This window comes from Calliopsis andreniformis, chromosome 3 (assembly GCF_051401765.1).
Source record: "Calliopsis andreniformis isolate RMS-2024a chromosome 3, iyCalAndr_principal, whole genome shotgun sequence".
In the NCBI taxonomy this organism is placed as follows: Eukaryota; Metazoa; Arthropoda; class Insecta; order Hymenoptera; family Andrenidae; genus Calliopsis; species Calliopsis andreniformis.
The window spans coordinates 13598328-13621253 of NC_135064.1; the positions used below are offsets into that span (position 1 = coordinate 13598328).

A 22926-nucleotide genomic window follows, 5' to 3' on the forward strand; every position below is an offset into this window, starting at 1 on the left:
AGCGTTCTATCAATTCTTGCAAGGGATAAGAAAGTTTACATGCACTGTATATGATTCTGCTTATAATTTCCAAAAATTCTTTAAAACAAATAAAACCTATTTCTTCCCCCGTCAGAAAGCTTCTTGTTCCACCAAAATATCTTTTCATCTCTCATTAAAAGAGCATCGTTAGAGTTCATTTTTCTTCATTTTTCAAAGTTACAAACAGCATCACAGAAGCTGTCACGCCCACAATCGAAACTCTCGAATATTCGTCTTCTCGTTCACCCTACTTCAACCAACGCGAGCAATCGGCGCTTGTTGCAACACATTAATCGTATACCATGTAATTGAAATGAAATTCGCCGAGGCTGGCCGTAGCTCGGTCGAACTCGCAAGCAATTATCAACCGCGTATGAATCTGAACCAGGAATCCCTTGGCATCCATAGCTGGCCGCGCATCATCTAACCGCGAATCGATTTAGCGCAAGAACAGCAGTTGCTCCGCTACTAATTAACCGACGCTGGAGCCAGTGCGTCTGGGCTCGCGGGAAAAAGCGGTTCGGCGAAAGCACACGGGATATATGTATACCAGTCGTGTGCAAGCTGCAGCGGGCCTTGTTGCAGCGCCTGCCTACCAGGGCCATTGTCCGTGGCTGAATGAGCCTATTGTCCGGACACATGCTGCTCCCGTCGATGATGTCGGTGCCGATGCAGCCTTGGACCAGGTTCTCCCACCTAAACTGCAACCTCGAGGCAGGACCCTGCCTGCGGAGCGTTGTACGGGGCGAACACGATGCGTCTAATGTATGGCTCGTTGATGTATAGCCTCGCGTCGGGACGAGTAACAGCTGTCGCTAACCTACCTACCTACCTTCCGCCAGGTTAAGGCAACCTCTCTGAACTGTTTCGCCTGGACTACCACCTGGCCCCGAGCACAACAACCCCCTCGTGCGGTCTTGCTGCTCGCGATGGGCGAACTGTGTAGTCGATGATTGGGAAAGTTGCCGAGCAACTTGCAGTAGACAGAGTTACTTCGCTCTGGGCACGCAGGCCACTGTCTTGGACAGAGTTCGCCTTGCGTGGTAGGGTATTGTTAGATAGGGGCAGGTCGAGGCTAATGGTGATGAAATGAGGAATCTTTTAGGTAAGGGTGCATAAAAGGGGTGTGTTTTGAAGAATATTGTTATTGTAGTAAATCAAGTTTCTGTGTTGCTGGTGGAGTAATGTCTGTGGGTGACTTAGGGAAATTAATGAATTAGGAATTTTTAAATTAATGAATTGGGAATTTTTGTAGATAATGTTTTGGGTGGTATTTTATAATGGTGATCTTATTTAGGTTGGTCTACACTACACGTTGTATATAACAGAACAGAGAGCATCCCTCTTAATATCCCTCTTTTCTGTTTTTAAAAATTTTAAATAACATGTAGTGTAAACCCATCTTTAGATATTCCTTTTTTCGTTCTGTGTCTTTATAATGTTTGAAGTCTTACAAATATGTTCCGGAAAAATATTATTAAATTTGAGGGAGTTTTGGAAAAATTGTGGGAGTTATTCGATTTGTAAGAGCACTACTGTTGAGTTAGTTAAATATACAAATTTCAAAACTGTTATTTTACTAAAATTCCGCCGTTTTGTTATTCTTCGATACGTTTTGCTTTCATAGTTTCAGCCCATGTATATGCATATCCATACTCATATTTCTTTATAACTTTATAATTGACGAATATCCGAACTTCACAAAATTTTTTCAAATATATATCTACAAATAGTTACATCAGTTTTTGAAAACCCTTCCTATACAATTCCTGAGAGAAACGATTCTTAAATAACACCATTTCTTGATAGTCTAGCCTAAAAAAATCCTACAACCCTTTTCAAGTGAAATATCTTTTCACCTTCATTTATACCCAGACCCAACTTTCTTACAATTCTCCGCGTTCAAATAATCTAAACCCAAAAGAAACGAAAGGAAACACCAGTCTACTTATCGAACTCTTTACTCTCCTACATTCTCCAATCATTCCCCAAAACAAAACCCCAAAAGAAACATCCAAGAAACACACAAATCCCCCTGTGACATCAACGACCCAGATCGCCTCCAAACACTTAAGACATTCGAATCGCTTAATTGTATTTAAATGACTCGTACACAAATAACCCAGAACCCTAACAAATGGTTCTAAGAAGCAACTCTCACCAATCCAACAGACCATTACTGTACTCTTATTTAAAATAAAGTTGCAAAAGGCCTCGCTGCGGGTCGCTTTGGAGTATATCCAAGTCGCGTGCAGCTAGGAGCGTTTTACGAAGCGAGCTACACGATCGTTTGTTAGTTGCCGCTTACGACGGGCTGGAAATTATCCAGAACTAATTCAAAGTAGTACGTTATATCCGTTCGCGGGGAGATAGTGTGCATCGTTTATCCCCGCGAAATTATCTGGTTATTACGAACGTTCGCGCCCGAGTCCGAACGATTTACCCTGTCCATGGAATATCAGTATCGACGATGGACGCTGGTCCCCGACCATTCTGGTCACCCTGCATTCGGACGCGTTTCGCGACGCGTTGCGTAATTTTCGCGCGGGATCGCGTGGTCGACAGCAATATCCGCCTGGGTCCATTACCGCGGTCAATCGATAGCTTTGATATCCGAAAATACCGCGCAAACGTTCCGCGATTCGAGCAGCGTTAAATCGAGCCGAGCGAAATTTTCGCGAAGGACACGATCGGGAATTCGGCGGAGGGACGTAGGGCTCGACGTGTAAAACTGCCGCACGGAGGGGAATCGGTGCAGCGAACGCTCGTCGACGGATACTACGCTGGCGAGAATCGAATTTTTCACGAGCCAAACAAAATGGGGCCGTGCGTCGAGTGAAAAACGACGGGCAGGGACGATTTTCCTGCGTGTGCACGGGCATCCACTCAAAGTGATCAGAATTTTTATTGAACCGCCGCGCCGCGGCACGGTTTTATAATCTCGTGGCGGAACGTGCAACAGCTGTACCATCGGACGTCGAAACGAGGGTTCGCCTCTCGCTTTCTGCCACCTGGCATGGGTCGCAAGAACATCTTCCGTGTGGATGGGGAACTCTTTTTGTCGGGAATGAGCCGTGTATCCGCGATTGAATTGTTCCTTTAAATCTGGTGTGACGAGATGCTTCTGGTTTTCGTGTGGAGGAAAATTGAAATGTAAAGTATATTGTCTGTGGGCTGTGGATGAAGTGTTGAATCTCTGTTTTGTGATTTTTCTTGGAAAGAAATTAGGTAGTTTGTTGTCTCAATTATACATATTTATAGCTTCAGTGGAAAACGATAGGATATCTACCATTTTCAAGCATCTTTCGCTTTGTAATGTAAGCTAGTAATTTAGTGTGGTTAAATTAATGTTTGAACGTCTGTCGAGAGTTTTAAAACTTCTAAGAAATTCTGAAAAGACAACAGGAAAATATAATATCTGTCCCAACATAGAAATTAAGAGTTTGGAGTCCTAGAACTGTTACAGTAGCGATAAAATCATGAGACGGTTATAAATAAATATTTGGTATTTAATGTCCGTGGTAAGATATTCAATGGTTTATTTATTCATACATATGAATTCCAGTGTGATATAAAATAAGATAATTAACATTTCATAACTTTTTCTGTGGAAAAAGTCACAGGATTTTTCTTTATCGTTATCGAATCGTTATATTTGTCATATGCAGTATATTTTCAGAAGTTGAACAAAGTAAAAGGGTTATAAAAATATTCTTTTGGAATTCTCTTTTTCCTTCTAGTTTAATTTTTTCGTAATTATGAATCATTGCTATGAAGCAAGGAATTAAATTTTAAATTATAAATGATGTTTTCTAACAAGGATACATTTTCGAAAATACTGCAATATAATATGTTAACTCGCAAATGTGGAGTTATGAAATGTTAAAGTTCACCTGTGTCGATTTCTGAGGGAATCGAAGAAAAATATTCTTGAAGAATTGATATTATTTAAATTGTTTTATTCGTACGAAAAGAAGTAAAAGAGTTATACAATTAAGCTGAAAATTACTTTAACATATATTTGTAAGGAAAGTTACGATGCGTTGTGTTACGTATTATTTCCTCCCATTCAGCCATATCTGGAGGAGAAGTTAGGTCTTCACCGATATCCTCGGTTTCATTTCCATCAGCATCCAGCATTGGCTCGTGTCTCATTAATCTATACCGATTGTCCAAGTGGATTGCTGGCTTCAACTCTTGCAGTTGCACCCACTGAAAAGGAATACGGAGTTTCAGGAAAGCTTTCAGATATTGCGCCAATGGTAAATTTAGTTTTGCAAACTGCAGTCATATACTATGAAATGGAAACCCGTGTCACTTTTAGATTTTGTTCAATCTTATATTCCACTTGAATTGTACAATTCTTAAATATTAAAATTTCCAAATATTCAAATATTTTAATTTTCAAATATTTATCTATGTTTTCAAATTTCGAAATTTTCAGATATTTAAATATTTAAATATTCGAATTTTCTGTTATTCAAATATACAAATATGTATTCAAGTTTTCTAAATCTTTGTTTCAATTTTAAAAAATGGTCTCGTCCATGGCAAAAAACATTTAATAAAGTTGAACAAAAGCTTTCACATTTATTGTTAGCATACTAAGTGAGGTCACCCTAAATTTGTAAACCCAACTTTTCTTCAAAAGTTTTTTAATCTGAACTCTTCAAATTTTCTGAATCCCAATTCCTGGAAAATTGTATTTAAAGTCTGAGTGATTATACCTTCTCTCTCCTAACAAGAAGACACTAGATATTTATTTCGACATCAAAAGGCGACATCGTCCACAATAAAACCTTAAAAAGCACTATTATCCATCAATGAGACATCAAAACGCAGTAATATCCATCAATAAAACATCAAAAAGCAACCGTGCCACACCATTCCCAAGCTGTCTTAATCATCTCGCGAAAAATATTGCGGAAGGAAGTCGCGGTGCATCGGGCAACGTCGATTATCTAAACATTGCGCGTCCCGTGTCGTTGTCAAAAGGCAGGCAGTGTCAGACAGCAGCTAGTGGAAGTTTGCGAAGTTGTCCTCGACGTTCTCGACGGTGACTGCATTTTACATAGACGAGAGAGAGAGGAACTTTCACGGATGCGCCAGCCCTCATCCGACGGTGTAAGAGTTTTTCGCTAGAGATGTCTCGTTCATGGAGCGGGGCTATCGGATAGAAGTCAACGTCAAATAGCGACGTTGCTGAAAATCCGCACCGCGTCGCTTGCAATAAGCTGCTTACCCTCCGCGCTCCTCTTTAAACCCTCATCCAGCCAGGCTAGGAGCTTTGTCGTTGCCATTGTCAATATTAAACGAGCAACCGTGTTTCCTGTCACTCGTGCACCGTCAATGGCGAATAATCATAGAGGGTTGGCTGACTGTTTTCCATTTTTCCCCATGAATTTAAATGATTATTTATTGTCACGTCGTAATCGAAACTGGTGCACGTTGGTAATCGTCTTGTTATGATAGGGTTCGTATGAAAATTTCAACTATTTCATTTATTTACTGATTCGTATTGGTATACTAAAAATTGGGGAACTGAGAATGTGAAAGATGGTTAACATCTACAGGATGATTAGCTTATCTGGAAAGCCTCCGAGTGATGGTAGCGTTTGTTGTAATTGTTGTTAGGATTGTAACTGCTGTCACAGTCAGACGGTTTCCAGATAAACTGATCATCCTGTATGGCGATGTGAGATGTGGTACACAGTTCTTTGAGATGAGTTATGATCCTTGCTTCAACTATGGTTAGAAAAGAATGGAATAAGACAACAACCTGGTTTCTCTTGTAATCCTATCTTCTTGGAAATGCATAAAGCGATCCTTCATATCTAATTTTCATACCATTCAGATTTTCTACTTTAATTCATTATTTCAATTGTAATTAGAGGAAAGGTATTATTTGTTACACTTATGGGACTCATTCTGTTATACACTCGATGTTCGTATCTAAATACAACCTAAATACAACAGGAATAACTTTCCTAAATATCTACATCTATAGTACTATCGGCGTCAGAAATGTGTTTCTTGCATTTCTGCAGGCTCGTTGTTACTAAGCTGAGAATTTGCAAAGCTGAAACACTGTACAGTGTACAATTACATACATGTTACTATAAAATGTGTAACAATTTGTCCCACTGGGAAAGTGGTGTTTCTAGGTTTCTACAAGAGGAAATAAATCGGGAACATAGAATAAAATCTTCTCTAAAAGATACTGTTTGAATTTCGGTCAAGTGTGAGTGCGCTGAAGTATAGTGTTAACGTTGCTTGGGGGATACGCTGAGGTAAGGGGAATACTCGTGGTTCGGATCTGCCTACGGTAAGCAAGAATCGTTCCCCTTATCTCTGCATACTCCCTTAAGCACCTAACTCTACGATTTAGAGTAAGCATCTGCACCTGTCGGGAATTCAGATTAAATTTTCTCGAAGAACAATGCAAGTTATAAAGAAATTTTTTTTTCTCTTATAGAACTACAACCTTTCAATTTTTTTTTTAAATAGTTACTAAATACTTGCTAATCATGTAACATGAGAAAAGAATGCCATTTATAAAATATGTATACATAGTTCTATAGGTTCTATGGATTAACTCTTTCATGACTACAAGTCTATATAGCTTAAGCAGTACGTTTTCGAGTACCAGTTCCACCACTTCTTTTAAAAACTTAAGTTCTTATAAACTTGATATTTTAAAGTCTTGAAATGTTGTAATCCTAACATTTTTAAATCTTATAATCCAGAAATCTTGAAATCTTGAATACTCAAAACCTTCAAACCATCAAATCTTTTTAAATCTTCAGATTCTCAAATATTCCACTGTCTCAGTTTTTCAAATTCTCGATATCAGCGACAGATATACTATCACGTGGATATCAGGTCTCCACGCTACCATCCACAATATTATTCTTGTCAAGAAAATCAGAGCGCCTTGAAAGTTCAAATATTTTCCAAGCATCGTTGGTCAGTTCGGCGATCAGCCAACAAAAACGTTGCTATGAAAATACATAAGGGATCAGAAAGAGATGTTCGCAACTCGTGCAGCTCGGAAATCAAATTATCTCGTTAGAAGCCGCAAAGCGGACGCTTCCAGTGGCGGGAGAGGGATCAAGGGAGAAGGGAGAGAAGGGGAGAGAAGGAGAGCTTTGGAAACCTTTGGAAACTTCCCTCGTAAGCCAAATGCCTGACCCGAATTCACGGGTCTTCCTTTGGTCGTTTGCGATCAACTCTTTTTTTGTTTCCTATGGTTTCCAAAGCGGGTGCCATCTCCTAAATCGACCGAACGGCTTGGCCACGAATTCGTACATAAACAGAGAAACCCTAGTGGCAGGGTTGATGCGTGTATAGTTGAGAGTCACATGGAACGAGATTAGACGCGATGAATATCGTGACTGCTCTTGGATGTAATTAACTTAAGAAGATCGTGAACTTTGACGATAATTACAGGCTCGGACGGTGAATCGTCGAGTAATTTATGCAGGAAGTAGTCTCCATCTTGAAAAGGAATCTATTTAAATAGTCTGCAACGAAGATGGGGAATAGTTCATTCGGATGATGAATGAGAAATAAATTGTATACTGTAAAAGGATCGAGTCTCGGTGGGATGACAATTTAATCGAATGTTTATTATTGAGATGAAATATTCGAGTAAAATAGATTTGCTCTGGTAATTATATTAGATAAATATTTAGTCGAATTAATAGATAATACTAATATTTGATATTTGAAAATTTTGTATTGACTGTTTGATTGAATAGAATAATTTAGCTAATGATTGATTGATTATACATACACCTAAGTATGAAATACTTAGCAAGGAAATAATAAGCAAGGAATTTATTTGAGTAGCTACTATGAATAAATATCATGAATGTCTACTGTAGTCTCTCAATATAAACTCTTCACTGCCCTTCACGCATCAGTGTTTCGTTCGTTTGCCTCGAATTAGATAAAAGACTATTAATATTACTGTGTGACTATGACGTATTACTGTTACTAATTCATGAGTTCATAGCGTAAGTACACATGCTATATTGGAAACCATTTGAACAGCAATGGATAATTCAACACTGGTCTCAGACATACATCAAACTATTCCCCACATATGCAAATAGGTATTACTAACCAATCTGTCACTACTTCAAATTTTCCAACTCGTGCATTCCCAAAAAGCTGACGTCAATTCAGCTCCCGTGCGCAATGAACTTCCATTCTAAATGTCCCACCTCGGTGCAGGAAATAACATCCAATGCGTTCAGAACTTTTTCATCCCCCTTCTCATCCCCTCCTACCAGCCATCAAGAATAGTTGCGAAAATTAAAATCGCTAGCCTCTCGGGACATTCCGTTTCCGCAGACTACTTACTGTCTGCCCGTACAGCGTATTGATCTTAGGGGGATGATTTTTAAGACGAGTTTCCCGACAACTGCCACAGATGGCGTCACCTTACGGGGGTGGCATCCCTTCTCGGAGCCTCTGGAACCTGTTGTTTCTCGCTCGAAAAATCCCCCTTATCGATCCTATCGCAATCTCCACGTCGTATTCTTCTTCCTGTTCTTCGTTTAAAAAAACCTTCGCTCAGAAACTGTACGCGATATCGTTTACTCGTACTACTAGCTCCACTCCCATTGGAAGCTACTCGTACGAAGCTACTCAACTTCGCGCGTGGTTCACGCAGAACAGCCCAGAGCAATGCTTTCTATAAATTATCAACCCTGTCTCGAAGACTCTGTTCCCTCGATTTCGTGGCAGTATGGAGACTTCGAGGGATACGGGATCGCGCGACGTCGACCTCCTCCACTGCGGCCGAAATACACGGAATGCATTTTAAAGGAACGTTGTAACGATTCTATCGGGCTGGCGGGGGATCGATACGCAGGGATGGCGGGAGGCATTTCCACGGCGTATATCGGAAGCGTCTACGGACCAACGTGGCTTGGATGGAACACCAGAAGCGACACCGGCAGCATTTATTATCGAGTGTCTAAAGTCGACCATAGAAAGCGAGTGGAGCGAAAGAAAACAGCTTCGAATACGGATTTCCATGTCAAAGAGGCAACGAGAGCCGAGTCAGGTTGCGTCGCGTGGACTGTGCTCAAAGGAAGGAACGATTCTTCTCGTTAACAGACCCGCTCGAGAGCGTGCTGGGGCAAACGCAGAAGTGGAATCAGTCTCGAAACGGTCCCGAGGATCCATTACCTCCCTCCCTCTTTCTCTCTCTTCGATCTCTCTCAGCCGTCTTGAAAAGCGGAAGCGGGAAAGGTGGGCGGATGAAGAAAGGGGAGGAGGTCGATGAAAAGACACGTGTCCCATCGAAACACGTTGATTCGAATCGCGGTGGTGGCCGATTATGCCGCGGTACACGGCACACCGAGGTTATTGACCAGGAAGATAGGTTGCGAGGGGGTGGCTGGCGAGGGGGAGGTGTCGGCGGCGGCGACGCTGCCTCGAACAGAACGCACGGGGGGTAGGAATGGAGTTTGCCGGCTGCTCTCTCAAGAGCAACCGAGGGTGGGAGCCCTATCCCGACGAAGGAAGGGAGTTTTGCTACAGATTTACAATAGCAGCTCTTGCAGTGCCTTTGCATGGCGGCCTCGTCGGTTCGTCGCATTTCCACGTCTGCGTGTGCACTGGTTCCACGGTATCAGAAGAAATATATGGATATAAGGAATATAATCGGTGGGTTTCGTCCTAGGACATGGGGCATCGAAGCTGGGTCGAAGGGAGTGGTTGGAGAGTTGGGGGTGAGAGGGTGCCGGTAGTTCTGGAATTGGTGATCTTGGCGGTGAGATTGGAGACCTATTGATTGATACGAGCGATGGATATAATACGTCTGTAGTTCTGAGGTAAAATAGTATGAGTAATAAGCTATGTCTGGACTCTACACTGAGACAACGACCAGGAACGTTTTATCGCTTGTTGTTGCTTATAGTATGTAACTAAGAAATTATGCGTTTTCAGGCATACAGGGTGTCCAAAAAGGTTGGGACAAAACTTGTACTACGTGTTACTGAGGTGAAATAGGTGAAAAAAGTTCATGTAAGCTTATGTCTGAAAATGGTTTACTGAAAATATATAAGCTTTTAGAGGTAGTTATGATTTATTGTATGATTTAATGTATGGGAATGTATTCAAAATGCATTTACTATTATTTCCAATACAGTTGGAATATTCGAAAGAGTTCGGCAGTCACTAATTCGACAAATGGAGCTTGCATTCTTGCAGAGAGAGGAATTTTTGAACATTTCTTATATATATTGCCACAATAAATTGTAAATATTTTTAAAAGCTCATATCCAATGGAGCATTTTCAGACATAAGTTTATACGAACTTTCTTCATGTAAGAAAGTAGAAACTTTCTTTCTGTTATATAAAGCTTATTTAAGCCATTATTAATAATAAATGGTAAACAAAATTTTTTGCAGTCCAAACGAATTCAATTCTGAAAGGGTTAAACAGTTCAAAATTTTTCTCTGCAAACATATTCTAATTTCAACTGAAACAAAGTTATAGCACAACTCACTAACTAAACTCACTCTGTATATACAAATCCCTAGCGATAGAAAGCTTGTTTCCCATCCTAAAAGCGATTCATGATCACCTGTCAAATCAACGCCATCATTTATCGCGAGAAAATAGTCAAACATTGCAATTTAACGACAATCAATAAAGGCCATCGACGCAAGTGGCTGGTTTTCACGGGGAAACGTTAATTTAGTCGAATTAATCGCGGCTATCGTCGACGCGGTCGATTAATTGAACCCACACTGTCGACCGCGTGTAGAACGTATCTCGTCGCGAGCTCTGAGCGCGAGCGAGAGGACCCATGGAAAGCTAATTGGCTCGCTTCATAGAAGAGTCTCGAATGCCCGCGGTTTCCCTGTGACTCGACTAAGAAAACGAAGTCAGCCCCGACTCCTGTCGCGAGTTAACGAGCGTGCATCGCGCATCGTCTTAACGAGCTCGGCGCGCACACGCGTCGCGAATTAACGACCTGCCTTTCGAATGCACCGAGTCGATTACGCGCGTCTCGGTTCCGCGTGACGTTGCGAGCGGATCGGCCGATAGCAGGGTGTGGTGTGGCTAGAATTGCATCACGATCTTCCTCACCGCGCGAGGACTCTTTGACTTACGAGAGGAATTCATTGGGCTTTTAATAGGCAGTTTAATAGTATACTGTTTCTATTGGTGCGTCTTATGAGGCGTAGGAAAGGCCTGGTTATCACTGCATTAGGACAGCTTTGAAAGAGTTACGGTTATTTAAATGGCTAATTCGATTGGGAGGTATGAGATGTTTTGGAAAGTAATAATTTATGAAGAGTGTTTGTAATATATGTCAGAAAACAGGTCTGGTAATTATTAAGTATTACCTCCTCCAAATGCAGCTCATCTAACCTGACAATAACTATTTCATTACCAACACTCTCGTATTTTCTGTGATATTACAATTTGTAGGATAGACGCAGAGTTCAGCGACTGATTGAAGGTGGGATGCCAGTGTCCCTCGGTCATGTTGTTATGGAGACGCATTTCACAGGTGCAACCACAAAGCATTCCCCTTGTCCCCCCACTGAACTCCGCCGAACTTTAATAATTACGCTAAATTCATTTCAATCTCAGCACCGTGTTCCTTCCATCTTGTTTCAGTTGGATAGAAAGTATACGTAACACCACGGTTTTTATACACTCGTAAATCTATAGAGTCGTAAACCGAATGACGTGTTTACGACGATATTGAACGATACAATATAGTTAAGGAATGCCTATAGTTTTCCGCAATTGTAGCAATATAGTTACAGTATTTTGCATACATCAAGAATATTTACGATCGTATATCGAGTACAGTGCCAAAAATTGTACATATGTATGTAAGAGGAATACTATGCAGAGCTAAACAGAAGTATAACATCATAGGGCAGCATAGAGGCAAAAGTTCTTCAATCGAGTTAATACACGTAATCGCTTTGGCCAATAATCCGTCAGATCCTAAAATGCATGTGAGACGAGGCGTGGCCTATTCCACTCTGACCAATTAGACCCGCATTCCTTCCGCTACGCTTCTTTCCAGCTCTGTACAGTATTCCGAGCGCAAAGCTTTGAAAGGCTAATAGATCTAAAAGGATTTGAGTAATTAGGAAAATCCATCATGGAAACGGAACAATGCATTTAGAATCTGTTTGTTGACCATTGAAGTTCAGTTTCCAATAAATGACGTTGCTCTACGTCATTATTTGACGTAGATCATTTGCATCATGATCTACCATGGGCCCATGGGCCACGAAACGCGTTAATCTCTTCCAGAAGGAAGTCATACGTAAAATTGCTAGAATAACGACGCGCAGAGGGACACACGATCGTCTAAATAACACGGGCTAGACGCAGGCGAAAATCTAATATTTTCTCGCGGCTGATTCGTGTTCCCCAGTAAATATTTAGCAGCCTAGCTACAACTGCAACCTGACGCGAGAGACGAGATTTAATTAGACTGGCTGAATCGAAATAAACTACGGCTCGCCTGTGCACCTTTTTACTTTTCGGCTATGCCTGTCGACTGTCCTCGTTGGCAGGGGTGGATCCCATTAGAAGGGGGAACGAAACTGCACGCGAACCGAGATTAAAATGCCTCGCGTCGACAGCGAATCTGAAGTTTATGTTCTTCTATTTCCTACTTTCGACGCGCCTATGGGATTACGGAAATTGGCTTATCGGAGGTTGTCGTATTCCCTCGAAACACCGCGTCTTCGAGCTTCAGTGAACATTTTTGGTGATGTTGAGGAACAATTTTTGTGGTTTTTAAACCGAGAGGAAGAGATGTAATATAAGTATTTAAAAATTGTAGAATAAAAGATTTAAGAATAGAATATTTCCTTCTTTATTGAGTTAGAATACTTTCCTTCTATTCGTTGCTTTTATTAGATACTCTTAATAATGCTACTTCTTCATTCAGTGAGAAAAAAGGAAACTATTACTTATTGAACAGCGGTATAAATAGATATTTGATCAATAGTGCTTGAATATTTCATTCCGAAACCAGTCCTTTAAAAATGGAAGTAATAGAGCAAAAAGGTTTTAATTCTGGGTTTTAATTCTGGTTTTTTAATTCTAATTGCAAAAAGAAATGAAAATAGAAAAATTAGATTCGCAAATTAATTAGAAATTATTTGCTAAAATTAGACTGTAACTTCTATAACTTATACATAGAACATATGCAATAGTGAATTTCAGCTGTCTAAAATTAATATTCGTAAATTTCAGCGACTTTCAAACCTCGTCCTCGCTTTTCATTTTCACCGCGTGAATCGCACATTTTGCTCTCATGTAATTCACATACCTCTGTATGGGTTCTGACAGCATATCGCTGACAATGATTGAACCATTTTGGTTGAGGTATTAGTCGATGCTCGAGATTCTTACATATTATACAGGTTGCTTCAAATTCGATGTGTCGAATGCAGGAAGTATTTTCTATATCAAGATCAGAGGAAAGATTTTCGCTGTGGGAACTCAAATTTTATTTTTATTCCACACGTGGTCGAAAATGAGAGACTAAAATATTCAAAGCTCTAAATTTTCTAATAACTCCCCGAGCATTTGAATTTTCTATTACTCAAATATCCAGATTGCCTTGTATTTACAAGAAATAAAATTCACAAATTTTGTAATGTTTAAATACTTTTTTTTTAAATATTCAAATGTTCTAATATATTAAAATACTCAACATTTAACAGATCTCCACTTGTTTCAACTTCTAAATTTTTCCAGTTCCCGGAACAGAATTAAAGTTAATAAAAGCAAGCATCAATTTTACCACACCCTGTACATATTCCCTGAAATCGAGACCCTTGATCGAGCGATATTCGTTTGACCAGTGTCTTTGTGTTAATATAGTATCGACTAGACAGTCACTTCTCCCTCTCCCTCGAACACGGCAATTCAAACTCTACCTACGCCCACGAACCCAGGTAGGTCGATTGCGTGGGCTACCATGTGCATTGTTCGACGTCCTCGAGGACCGAGGGAAGGGGACGCTGGAAAAAGCGAGAACAGTTCGACTAACCCAGGCTCCCCAGGAAGCAATCTCTTGGTAGTTTCTCTGCTTATCTAATCTAACGCGATTTCAAAGGCCAGGCCCACGTCGCCAGGCGCAAATTGGCATTCGCGCGTGCTACCAGCCACCCCGTGTTTCAGACACTCCACAGCGAAGCCGTTCTTAATCTGCCTCGATGTCGCTTCTCTTTGCACCCGTTGCTCTTTCCAGTCCTCCCTGTACACTCTCTTGCATACAAGGCGGCCGTTTTCAAGAGACATCACTCTGGCCTCTCGTGTTTTCTCGAGGCGACCCTCGAGCTTGAAGCAACAGGGTCATCCAGGGAACCCTTTTACATTTCCCACATTTTTTCCTCGCTCTCTGCTCTTTGACCTTCTCACCTGCCAACGCGCGTCATTCTTGCCAAAATGTGAAGCGTCGAAAGTTTGGTCTATAGTTAACGAATGAGTATGAACACAAGTTAATGGGACTTAACGATTGCTGATAAATGAAATCTGGAGTTGGATGAAGAGCCATGGTACGTCATGATTTTCAAAGTTTTCAGCAGATGGATTTTTAACTTAGGTAAAAACGGGAAAAATGTTAAGCTGAAGTTATTGAAGTCTCTTGTAGAACTTACAGAAGTACTTTGACAGGCCTGAGTTTGATAGAATCGATAAGGGTTTACTTAGTAGATTTAACGAAGCTGCTTTGTCTGTAGTCAAGCTACTTTTGTTAATTTTACAAGGGTCTGTAACAGATTATACGAAAGTACTCTGCTTAAATTTGCTTAGGAGATTTTTGCAAGATTTTTATGACTAATTTTTTCCATGTAAGTAAATTTTACTTTTGACTTGAATTATGGTTTATACAGGTATTATCTTCTGCAAACTGATAGATTTTGAAAAAAAGTAACATGTCAGATTTCGTCATCTGCCTACAGAAATAAAAATAAGCGATTACTCAATTTCATTCGTTTTCGTTCGCGAATATTCGTTTGAACGTGACTTTAGGAGACGTCTGACTAATCGTTGAGTGGTACTACAGATCGCGTAGGGTACGCTACAAATTTAAAAATTGTTGGGTTTTTAATCTCTTTAAAAGTTGAATGTTTACAGTTCCACGCGAATCAGTGGAATTCACGCTGCGAAATATTCGTACTATTTTAATATTGTAATCCTGTAATAAATTGTTCGTCGAAAGAATAATATTCACGTGCCAATTGGAAGTTGAAATTGGAGTTTGAAGATTCGCTAACAAATTGACGTGTTTGGGAAAATGCCAGCAGAGATATGACATTGTGTTTAATTTTGTTTGCTTGATAAATAACGGGGAAATTTTTGTTCGTATAAAGGATTACTTTTTCACTTGAGCAAAAATTTATTTAACTCTACGCTATTCTGAAAAATCTTATATGATACAATGCTTATTACTAGCGTGTTATTATGAGTGTAGCTTAATGAATTTTTAACATGATATTAAAAAATTGGGAATACAAATAAATAAAAATTATGATGGGGTTAAGAAAAACTTAGAAATAAACCAAAGTTAAATATGGAATCATTTTTACTCTAATTTAACGTATAATTAATAGTAAAATGTAAGACTACGATGTAACGATGTAACGATGTAAGACTATAGATGGACAAAATTGAAAGAACGAATAATTAAATGTGATTTAAAAAAAAAAACAATTTTAATTTTAATTTAAAAGAAATAGACTTATACAACTTTCGTAATAAACAGTTCATTTGAGTAAAAAACGACGTATAACATAAACTAATTCACTGTCAGCAAAATTTCGTGTAAGTAATTAAATATTCGTCCTAAAAGAATCCAATCTAAGACAAACAGCTACTTATTTAAAAGAATTCGAGTGATGTCTAACTTCGATCATCAACTCCTACACATATTTTTCACTCTGGTTTCACGTGTGGCATCTTCTCTCCTCGTTTGGGTAATACATTTTGTCCGTAATGGGAGCCCAGCGTCGCAATTAATCGTAGCGATCGATTAACCGCAGGAAAGCATCTATTCGTTTGGCAACGGCGGTCTAATTATCGCGCGCCCACCTACGGTTTATGATCGCTGTTCGGTAGAGTAATAAGTATGAATACATTCTATATATAAATATATATAATATATGGCTTGTAGTTGAAATACTATTCGTTTTGGTCTGTGACTCCTAACTGGTATTTTAGTGTGGCGGAGACTTATGTCTGGTAGTGCGGCAGATTGGTTATAGAAAACATTTTGTCGCTTCTGTATACATATATATATATACTACTATACATATATAGGTATAATATGTACACATATAATTTAGAACGATTATTTTTTCGTTTTTCATTCATTCAACGGCATATACATATCAAGTAGTGTCTTAGCATCTATCTATCTATATATATATATATATGTATATTGATGTATATTATTATTATTAATCGTCGTTAGTTATGTCACCCACCACTATCTAACACCGCTCTTCACCAAAGGAATGTTTTTGTCTTATAATTTATTGTATTGTCGTGCCACTAAATAATCGTAGACACCAGCATCGATAATACGATCGAACTCGATCAAGTAACACCTCCCGATATACATTATATACATATATACACGTATCCCCTCTTCATGGTTAGCAGTATCATTAGTCGTACCGACCAGTCGAACGATCTTGTTGTTCTCCAGCGGCTCGAGAGATCGCGTACGAGTCAGAAAGCCACTGGATGGACGGAATACACCTAGTTTCTCGACCGATCTTCTCTCTCTCGCGTCGATGAGGCAACCACAACCCACCCGACCCACCCCTCTCTGCCTTCCTCGAACCCCTGTCACGTCCCAGCCTCCTGTATCGTCCTCCCGCACCCGCTCCAATCTTCGAGACCTTCTTTTTCTGTCGGAACGAAAACGAAAAGCATCGACGATTTTCGCAGGCTTTCCACGACTCTTCTCGGCGAAGAGGAGCAGAGGAAAGACCGGGAAATGAGTTAAGAGAGAGAGATACAGTGGGAGCAGCAGCGGGGCCGAGGAGACGAGAGAAACCGAGCGTTTTCAGCCGAGAAAGCCTCCCTGTTGTCTCTTTTTTTCAAGGATGCAGGTACGAATCCTGGTCACCGAGCCTGGTCGACTGACGCTGGACCAGCCGTGGCCACGAACGATGGAGCAACGGTGACTGGGACACGGTGTATTGTCTCTCGTGAGTCCCTAATTATCAGAACGCTCTTTCATGCAGCATCTTAGACAGGTAAAGAGAGAAAGGCAGCGGGAGAGGGTCCGATCGCGGAAATACGATCGATTCGAAGGTCAGCGAGGGAGGATGGTGGAGGAGGAGTGTGTTTTGGGTGTCCCTTGGAAGAGGAGATTATTTTCTGGCGCTTAAGCTTGACCCCTTGCCAGACTGAGTCTGACTCGTGCACTTTTTACAGTATCTTCGCTGCCGATTACGCGCTAACGCGTGGTGAGGAGTTTTCTTAAGTAACCGATCACGCACCATCGCGTGAGGGAGCTATGTTTGTTCAATGGGAGCTTTGTTGTTGGCAGTTTGGGGTAGTCGCATGTTTCAGATCGGCAGTGAAGGTCTGAAATTACGAAGGTGCAGTATGAAAGAAAATTGTACGGTAAGAGGTTGAGCGTAAATTTACTAACAATAGAAGACTGATAGTTTTGTTGGTCTGTAGCGGAATCCTCCTAATTTCTACCGCTAATATCAACTCTTCGAAAGAATATGTATTTTTTTCAAGCATATATTGAAAAGTATTTATAACTAAAGGAAATATCGTTGTCAATGTGATACTCATGTTTTTCTGATTCGATGGACTATTAACTCCAAATGATGCAACTGAAGATAAAAACCGAACGAATTTTTTATCTGCTTTTCATACAAAAAAATTGTAGTATGAAAGCTAGAATACCTTTAATTTATTTTCAAAATTCGTTCAACTTTTATCTTCTGACACACCATTCGTCCTGCATGGTTCAACAAATCCGTACGATATCTTCTTTATTTATCAATATTTTTAAACAAGAGTTTGGAACAATGTAATCAACAATACCCTTTTCAGTATACAAAAAGCAAAATTTCCACCCACACGTTCTTCTAGAGAAATTCTTCAATCCATACCCTTGCTTCCAACTCTTCAAGCATCCAGCAAAAATTGTTCTATCCCGAGTGCTATTCAAAATAGAAATTTTCCTTCGCCTTCAGAGAGGAAACATTTCCCTATCGATCAGGAGGAAAAAAAAACAAGAACCTTTTCATTGACGCCCTCGTCACCGATTCATCTCTCGCTTCTCTATCGTCATTCTCTATCTCTGCCTTTCTCTCCTCGTCAGTAATTCTCTTTGTTGCTCGTGGACAATTTCTCTCTTCCTTTCTAGTTTATTCGCCGAAGTAGGTTAAATTGTTTTGCTTAAAGGCGGCTTTAACTAATGCACGCGTGTGCACTGCGGAAATAGAGAAGGAGTAAAAGGTGTATCGTCCTGGAGCAAACTAGATCATCGGACACCGTTAAAATTCATCCAGTCGAGAGTTGCCGATAACGCGGACGCTGAACGTTTCGTTGCACGATAGATAACGAGTTTCTCCGCCATTCACTCATACCTTCTCTCGGTTACGTTGCGAATTAAGAGTTTACACCAGGATGGAGACCGAAACTAACAATAGTATATCTAGACAAATTTATTATTATCGATCTGGGTTTAGGAAAAATGTGCACTGAAAATTTGTTACGCGAGATTAGGTCAATTGTAGCGCAAGCATTTTTATTTTGTTGGAAAATTTGCTTTTTAGATCAAGGCGATAGTTTATTGGAGTCTTGTATTCTTTCATACGTAATTTAAATATGTAAATTATTCTTTTGATTTGAGATTAAAATTTTGAAGATTACTTTTGTTCGTGGATACATGACTTCTTCTTAAAATTGGAAAGTGTCAAAATAGTGGTACACAAAATAGTGAACTGTTTTAAAAAATGTTGAATATTATGTAACTATTGAAAGAAATCGTAGCCAAAGTAGATATAAAATCTTTTATACAAATTTAATTTAAATCTATGCAGAAGAAAAATTACTTGTGTGATCACACCATGTATCAGAGGACACTAGTTGCTTGTTTGTCATGTGGAATATCGAAGTACTTTCCTAGGAAGACAGAAACATTTACATGTGCCATGAATACAGTGAGAGAATAAATTCTTTGAATAGGTAATTCAGGTATAACATTTCTTACAAGAAGCTTTCAAAATTGTGATCTCCAGCTTGATGCAATCTCATAAGTAAGCTATAAAGCACCAACGAACGCATTTCATTCTATTTAGTTTCATTTCCGTGATTTGCCTAATTTGAGGCTTCCTTTTATCGGATCTCATCGAGCTAATGATAAACGTAAGTCGATTCAGAGTAAGATGGTTTGTCGAGCACTAACTCTGCTCCAATTTGAAAAGCAGCTTAGAATTTCTATTATACTTTTCGTTCACGCAACTTTCTCTTTTGTTGCTGTAAACGCCTTAAATTGTTACATAGAGTAGTTTGGTCGTTGGTAGCTCCCTCGCAAACCTTCAGGAAAACATTGGTTATTTGTTTCTGAGCAAATAGCTCGATGGAACTCGCATTAATTGAGTGCTGCACTTGATTAGACACGAACAGCTCTTGCCAATTAGTGACGCTGATTACTGTGGAAAGCAGCCACTTATAGGGATGCATCAGCAATGTGTATTTTAGTTTATTGAAAGTAATGTCGTTGGACAGTGCTTCTAAACTCATGTAATATATATTTTAATAAATCATGTAGGATGGAGTACAATGAATGTGATGATTATGATGAATCATGATTTATTAAGTATCGATCATAGTAAAAAATATTACTGTAGAAAGTTAAATACCAATTTGTGGTTATTACTTGATTAATTTTCGAATGTTCAAATTTTGTAGTATTTAAATATTTAAATTTTAAAAAATTCAAGCTTCGAAGTTTGAGGCTGAATTTTGAAATAGTTCACACATTCAAATTTTTGAAATGTATCCCCTATTTTATTTTTTTATATAAACACAATTTATTTCATAATAATAGTAATCCCAAACGAGAAAAATTTTTAACAGAAATTTAAATCTTAAGCTTTGTTGACAAGGCATGAATTATTTATGTTTTTGCGAATGTATAGGAATTTTCATAAATTAGAACTTGTATCGTCACATTACTTTCGTTTGATAATGAATGGCAATCTTCTTTGCACAATTCTATAAAGGTTCTCTGACTTAACGAAGTAATTGATGAAGAAAAAGTAGAATTTAAAAAGTTGGAATTCTCGTGAAAAGCATAATAAAATTTAAATTAAAGAGAACGACTGCTCATCAATTATTTCTTTAACTTTTTCTTGAACTTCATTTATGTAAATTAAGTTTTACTTAAATAGTCTTAATTTAGAAAAATCTATCAGAAAACATTGAATAATAAGTAGATGTTACAAACAGGCGATTAACAATCACTGTGAAGTGTCTCATAACCAGAATAAAATTAAAACTTCTCCAAGACTCTACAGAGCGTAATTAGCGTTACATCTCGCTACAGTTATTGTTCAACATCCCGTAAGTCACGTTTCCCTTTTGCAACGAATCGAAGGACTTTGGTCCCCTTCTCTCCTCGAGTTTTTTTGCCTCTCGAGTCACCCTCATTTAAAAATTCGTTTGCGTGCCCTGAGAGATCGATCGTTACTACAAACTCAATAGGGAAGGCGTGCCACCCAGAGGCCCAGGAAAATTTTCACTTCTTTCATGTTGTTTGCGAATTTCGTTGAAGAAAACTCATTGAAAAAAAATTCCAAGTTCCTCGAAACAATTCTCCCAACAAGATTCGATTTTTATATAATTCCGGATAAACCTATTATAATGAGTGTGCCTATAACGAGACAAATATAATATTGCCTCGCTATAAACTTGGTACTCTATAGTATTTACTCGTTATAATCTTGCAGCTTTACAGGGCTTACGAAATATGTTTCTGAAGTTAGTTGATGGGTTTTTTAATCATTTTCAGAATTGAGAGAAAATAAGATAATAATATGGAGGAATGGTAAAGATGCTGAAGAACTCATAGCGAATAAGTACAGAATTTATGGTAATTTAAGACTATTTATAACAAACGAGTTTTGATATTCTAGAGAGCAAGTATTAATAGCGCGTAAAGTACCTTTAAGCACATAATCCTAGCTATAAGTTCATTAGAGAATCATAAACCTTCAATGAAGAAATAGTGTATACACTACCGTGCATAAGTATTTGGACACTCACATTATTGGAAATGCACGAGATACCTACATTTTTTATTTATACTAATTGCTATTAAATGTTATTATCATTAGTATTTGTAAATCTTAAGTACCATCAAGGACTCGGTTCTTAATCACTGAAGAGTAAAAAGCATGGTAACATATTCACGAAAAAATTAACCAAATACACAGCAACTGTGTCCTTGACCTGTGTCATCTCATCGTCTAAGATGAGATTTGTAGCCAAAACTATATCATAGACTGTTACTTGCACTATTTTACACATTGCAATAATATAAAAATATCCAAATACTTATGCACAGTAGTGTATATTTATACAAATTCGAAAGTTCAGTAACCTACTATAAAGTGAAAATACAAAAAGAAAGAAAGTTCAATAAGTTACCATGAAGTAAACTTAAAAAGAAAAAAAAAAGAATGAAAATTCAGTGACTTGCTATAAATAAAAAATAAAAAAAGAGAAAACTAATAACCAGTCGGACAATATCTACTGACTGCTAGTATAGATATTCTGTATTAATCGACATCCGCATCGAGGTCGAACTGGTTTTAAATTGGTGCAAGTGCTACGTTGTCGAGTTAATCCGTGCGAATGGGCGCAGCCTAGCCGCGGAACTCGGCCGTAAAAATTCGACCGGTTATCGCGGCTCGGGGGAGGTAGAAGAAGGCCGATTAAGACGACTAAATCGGTCGAGTGGCCTTATGTACGCGGATAACCGATTTAAACGGCAGACATCCGATAAAACCGGTTCCCTCCCCTCCATCTACTTCGACTCACGGATTTTCATTAGACGCCACTAATTTCAGCCGATTAAGAGCGAGAAAAAATTGGCCGCGATGCTATCTATACTTCGATCAATTTTATGTTGTAACAAAAATTGCGGCTGGTTCAAGAGCTTGGGTCAGATCGTAGGGAACTGTCCACGTGTCCAGTTATTGTGTAATAGATATATTTTGAAGACTGAAAAGTAGTTCGAGTTTTCATGCTTTGAATATTTAATTATTTGGGAATTTGAATATTGACGTACTTGAATATTCAAATGTATAAAAATTTAATATTTAAGTACTGAAACGTTTAAACAGTTCAACGTTGGTATACATTCTAAGATTTTTAAATTTAAATATTGGGAAATGTGAACGATTGAAACTCTGAAAAGATATCTGCAAATTTCAGGCTAATTATGCTAAGAAAATAAATGAAACCTTCGAGTTCTGCATATTTTTTGAGATATTCGTGTGATGTACCTAGTAAGTATAAATCTAGGTATATATACGGTTTATTTAAAAGTTATAATAACAATTTTGGAAATATTAATGTAATATAGTATGGTTTTGTTAACTGACGTTTAACAAAAACAAAGGGAATAACTACTAAACATGCAAGAGAAACCTTGCTCACAATTGTAGGTCACTTTTCCTTGACATTATTCGAAGGGGAACAAGCACAGTTTCCTGACAGTCGTGTACAACCCTTGATAGGGACAGACCCCCCGACGAAGACGCAGTTTTCATTGGACAATACTTTTCTATATCGATTGACACACATGGGGAACCAAATACAATTTTACGACTAGGGTACAGTTTTATTGC

General features: G+C 38.9%; 1 protein-coding gene and 1 pseudogene across 5 annotated transcripts in view; one reads left to right on the forward strand and one right to left on the reverse strand.

Annotated features, from left to right (window-relative positions):
• The window catches only part of Msi (RNA-binding protein musashi), a 213351-nt gene that overhangs the window by 167240 nt on the left and 23185 nt on the right, over window positions 1–22926 (forward strand). Inside the window, exon 4 of one of the 5 annotated variants that reach the window (XM_076393652.1) lies at window positions 16988–17250. The exons of the other annotated variants lie outside the window; for them this stretch is intronic. The gene's annotated coding sequence lies outside the window, so the exon portion shown is untranslated. The remainder of the gene's footprint in view (window positions 1–16987; window positions 17251–22926) is intronic. 5 annotated transcript variants of the gene reach the window in all.
• LOC143189037 (uncharacterized) overlaps window positions 3966–22926 on the reverse strand; it is an 80952-nt pseudogene continuing 61991 nt past the window's right edge.